Source organism: Manis pentadactyla, chromosome 1, assembly GCF_030020395.1.
Source record: "Manis pentadactyla isolate mManPen7 chromosome 1, mManPen7.hap1, whole genome shotgun sequence".
NCBI lineage: Eukaryota > Metazoa > Chordata > Mammalia > Pholidota > Manidae > Manis > Manis pentadactyla.
Genome location: NC_080019.1, coordinates 130,080,395 through 130,086,119, shown reverse-complemented (window position 1 = coordinate 130,086,119; position 5,725 = coordinate 130,080,395).

The following is a 5,725-nucleotide window of genomic DNA, read 5'->3' as shown; positions in this document are numbered from 1 at the left end:
CACCACCTGCTTGCTCAGCAGTGATGACAGTGCTGCTGGACTGACAGGGTGAGCAGGGAAGTTGCACAGGGAAGCATCTCAGGGCTGAGTTGCCAGCAAAGGGGATGGAGTGTTTTGGGCTTCCACAAGTGCACAAACAGCTGGGCTGAGGGAGGTCTGGGAAAGCATTGTCCATCTGCCCTTTCTCCTTAGTAAAGCACTCCATTTTACCGCCACACCTCTGGCATCCTTACTGCTGGAAAATCTCTCAAACTGTAGCTTCTGTGTTGGATCTCAGTGCACTGATGAAGTGTGCCTGTCCTCCACAAGTAGCAGCAATCTCAGCCTCCCAGAATTCTCCAACTCTCCCTTGTGTCCAGCCCCATTAATCACCACAACTCAATACAATGTTCCTCTAGGGCGTTGAAAAACCCAAACCAAAAAGTGCTGAGAAGGTCTTTGAAATTCACAGCCCACCATCACAATCTCAGTAGAAGACTGAGACCTAATCACAGAACTGCAGAATGATTCCCCTCTGTGAACACATTATCTCTACAATATAGATTAAATGCAATGCCAATCAATCCAAGCAAGTTATTATTGGAGAATGGTACATTTGTTACAATTGATGAACCTTCATTGACACATCATAATCACCTGAAGTCCATAGTTTATATCAGAGTTAACTCTTGGTGTTGTATATTCTATGGGTTTGGACAATTGTGCAATGATATGTGTATCCATTATTATGGTTTCATAGAGAATATTTACACTGTCCTAAAAATCATCTGTGCTATGCCTATGTATTCCCTCCCCTCTTCACTGTAACACATGGCAACCACTAATCTTTTTACTGTCTCTATAGTTTTACCTTCTCCAGAATGCATATAGTTGGAATCAGATAGCATGCAGCCTTTTTGGATTAGCTTCTTTCACTTAGTAATAGGGATTTAAGTCTCCTCAGTATCTTTTCATGGAGGAAACTTAAATCCATATTGTTAAGTATTTTTCAAACGCCTTTACTGAGTTAAAAGGCTTTATATGGTATGATTTCAACTCTATGACATTCTGGAAAAGGCAAAACTATGGAGACAATAAAAAATCAGTGGGTACCAGAGATTAAGGAGGAGGGATTAGTGAATGAAAAAAAACAGAGGATTTTGAAAGCTTTGAGACTGTTCTGTATGCTAATGCAATGACAGGTCCATGTCATTATACGTTTGTTGAAATCCATACGATGTACACCAACAGTGAACCCTAATGTAAACTGTGGACTTTAGGTGATTGCAGTGCATCAGTGTGGTCTCGTCAGTCTTAACAACCATACCTTTAAGGGCCGGGATGTACATAATGAGGGAAACTGGGCATCCGTGGGGACTAAGGAGTATATGAGAATTCTGTAATGTCAGCTCAGTTTTGCTGTGAACATAGAACTTCTCTCAAAAATAAAGTGTATTTATAAAAATAATATTCTGTACTAACATCATAAAGGTAGTAATTTAAAGTATGAAAGTGTTTTGAACTTTCTGGTTCTGTTCTCACAGGACTTTTCTTAGATTTGGGGCCAATAATAATGGCAAGATCATGATTTACCTCAAGTTTTGTCCTTTGAGAACCTGTGCATATTAATAGAAGAGTCTTGTGGGAAGAGAGAAATATTAGCAACTGAACCATTTCAATTCACTCTTAACATTCCTCATTTCATCTGTCAACACATTAGCTCTCCCTCATTCTTAGCCATTTGTGGCAATCAGACATTTTCCACTCATTCAGGCCCTATAATAAAGTAAGAGAAGTTTCCTAATGCCTTATACATATGCACTATGTGTATTCATATTCATAAAATCTAAATATGACGTTTTTTAAAATACAGATATCTATTTTGGACAAGATATTTAGAGGCTAATTTTATAAATGTGAAAGGATTTACTAGGAGGTCATTTATAGAGCAGACTAAATTTAAGATTTATTTCTTTGTAACAATACCAAATCAACATTATAAAATATCCTAAGCACCAGAGGCATTTTAGCCCAATTATCTGTATGAATATATCCAATATTTTCAATCACCATATCTGTTGTAGTTGGCATTTCTATTCTTCATTGTCACTTCTCATTAATGCACTGGTTCTGTTACTGTCACTTCATGCCTTCTCCTTTGTCATTTTACTTCATTAACTGATTATTTTCTAATTGCTATTTTATGCCACTGTTTGATTCATCAGCTTTTAATGTTCCACTTAATTGACTTCTTTGTCTAAATGATGTGAGAGAAAATGTGGCTGACTTAATCATTTAACTTCTGACTTCTGATATAATGAGAGCTTATTTTGATTGGTCCATTTTCTAGATAGCAAAACTAAGGATATATATCTGCCTATTCAAACATCTTTCATTAAAAGTATTCTTACTCCTGCCTTTTCCAATTTCTCTTAAAACTCAGAAATCTTCAAAGACGTCTAAATATACACTACATTTTTCTGATTTTAAAGTTTATATCATCTTTAATTTTTATTCTATGAAATTTCACGAAATATTTTAAATCATAGCTCAATTTATTTTATATAATTGAGCAAAAAATTTACATAAGGAACCTGTGGATCAAAGAAATTGGTGATTAATAAAAGAGTCTGTTAGGTTCTTTATCAGCCAATTTAAGATTACTAAATAGAAGTTTTAAGGAAAAATATAATAATCATAAAATTCTACAGTTCAATTATTTCATATTTAATATTTTCTTATTGCAATTGTCACTGAAGAGGAATCTGGGCCACAAAGAGTTTAACATGACCAATTTCATGCTACAAAAATGTGGCAGAATTGAAATTCAAACCAAGCTGTACCAAACAAAAGTCTGAATTCCATTTACACTCTTAGGTAATGGATAGTGTGGTATTAGAAGTCAGATGGTTTATATGTGCTAGAAAAAAAAAAGGAAAAGGCTGTTACTCTTTTCTCCATTGAGGTCATCTCTGATAATCCTGATTGAAAAAGCCCTAGGAGATTCCAAAACTTTCTGTTTCTTTGCCAAGCATTAGGCATAGGGATCTCAGCTAAAGTTGAGAACCCACTACACAGAGTACAAACTGTTATGCATACCACGTATGCCTTCTCCTGAGTTTTCACACCATTGAAAGGTTGTACAGCTCCTGTTTTCACATGAGCCTCAAAACTGTCTCTTCTATCAAAGTGGGAGAATTTTTTATGTCTAACCCCTTGATCTCATAAGCTATCCTTCCCTCTTCTTCCCTTTTGAAGACATGTCTGCTATTAGCTTAAGCTTCTCAATACCTCAGGTGCTGCATTGGAAAAGGAGAATGCTAGACAATTTGATTTAATTTGAGCTGAAGAGAGGAAAATACTGTGAGAAATTCTAATTATACAATAATAAGTGATTCACCAACTTAAGGAAACAAATAACTGCCTTACAGTGTATACATGCTGTAATGGATAATTGTACAATAAGCAAAAAAATCTTAAGACCAATTTATTTGGGGAGAAGATGTTAGGACATTTAAACTGATTTTTAAAAAAGAAACTTTATTTTTTTAGTAGTTCTTTATTAGTTTAGTAGTTTAAGTAAGACTTTATTATTTCAGTAGCTCAAAGTTCACAGCATTTAAATTAATGTCAAAAAAATGAAATTCTGAAAAGTGACCTTTTTCTTCAGTAATAAGTACACTTGTATATTCTGAGAAATCACCAAACGTTAGGTAAACTCCAAAATATGGTGAAAAAAGACAACTCTAATTCAATATTTCACACATGAAACATATAGAATGCACAGCTATTGAATATTTACCATATTAGTGCCCAGTGCAATCCATATGATGTTTCAATGATAAATGGACTTGTCAAGAATTAAAGAATGCTGGACAATTTGATCTAATTTGAGCTGAAGAAAGGAAAATACTGTGAGAAAAAACAATCAATGAAAAGTTTACACAAAACAAATTTTATTAATATTTCTGTGCTGTGACACTTAAACGCAAGTTCTTAGTATCTCCTGGTCATTTGCAAATACTAAAGGATATGGCAGATTTCTAGAAGAAGCTGAAGAAAATGTCAATATAGGTTTCTCAACAAAATCTAAGAAATATCTTAATGATGAGCATGTTTCCAGTTTTTCATAGCATTTAATTGACCTGGGATTGGCAGTGACAATTGTTCTGATGTCCATTTAGTTTAGCCGACAGTGTTATATCTTCATTTTCTGCTTGTGGTCAAGTGGATATATTTAATAAAAAGGGGGGAAAAAAGCCTCTTTACAATGAACATGCTAATTTTTTTTTCCGAAGACATTTTTCCTTATTTTTTCTCTAAAATCCACTGAAGTTCTTACTGATTTTTAAAACAATTATTCCACCCATGGGATTTCAAAAATAAAAGATAAACATTCTGAAATTATATTTGAGCATTATTTTGCTCCAAGTATTTCAAGATATTTAGCATGCTTTGGATAATTATTAACAATGTTTTTTTTTTTTTTTTGATTAGTAACTCTGAGATGGCTGATACCCATGAAATACATGCTTGGAATACTTCCAGTTTCAGTTATTTCACTGTTGGGTAACAACTCATAATCTAAGAACATACAATCAAATAAACTAAAAGAGAAGGAATTAGAAAAAAGCTCAATATAGCACAGATCATAATATAGTTTAGCCATGATTTTCAGCCTAATTTTTGGAAGCAGATGCTCTAAAATGTTTTCATTTTCTTTTCTTATGCCATGTTGATTATAGCCCTTAAGATCAGAGACTAAAGAGTTAGAATATAAACTAATTATAACCCTAAGCTGGAAGAAGGAGATGTTGATGAAGATAATCATTTCCACGATTCTCAGAAAAACAGCTTACATCTGTTCAAAAAATATTTTACTGTTGCTTGGTTAATAAAAGAGGTGCTAAAAGAAACAACTATAAAAGTGTCCTGAATATTCTTTCACATACAGCAGAATCAAGTTTTTCCTACCATCATTTTTGCAAGAAATACAACAAAACTCATTACCATCAGTTAAAACAATAAGAAATAGCAACTTGTTAGACAGACGATGTAATAACCTCCCTAATGAAGATCATCTTCCCATTCTGGATCCTCTTCTGGACTGACTCAACAGAAAAAGCTAAACAAAACAATTTACCCAGACAATAAAATTTCCAATAAAGAATTTCAGAACTCTGGTAGATGGTCCAGAATATCTCTCAAGTTCAAGCCCAGACTATCCTCATTATTATGAACACTCTAATACAGGCATCCATTACCTTACATGTTGATTACTATAATAGTCTTCTGAGTTTTGCCTCAGTGTCTGATCCTCCACACCCCAAAATATCTTTCAAACTACTTCTAGACTAATATTCCTTAAACATCATACTGAAAACATCATGTTTTATTCAAGAATCAAAAAGGGATTCTTTATTTGAAGTAAAATGTAGTATCAGGTTTTCAAGCCTTCCATATTTAGGTCCCATCCAAGTTTTTTACTCTCCAAAATCAATCCAATCAGGCCACACTTACTATCTGTTTACTATCATTATACTGTTTACTATCATTATGCTATGGGTGGAATGTTTGTATTCCCTCAAAATTCCTATGTTGAAATCCTAAACCTCATTGTGATGGTATTAGGAAGTGGGGGCCTTTGGCAGGTAATTCAGTCATGAAGGTAGAGTGCTCATAAAGGGGGATTAGTGTCCTTAAAAGAAGAGACCCAGGAGCTTGCTCTTCCTCTCAGTTCTCAGCC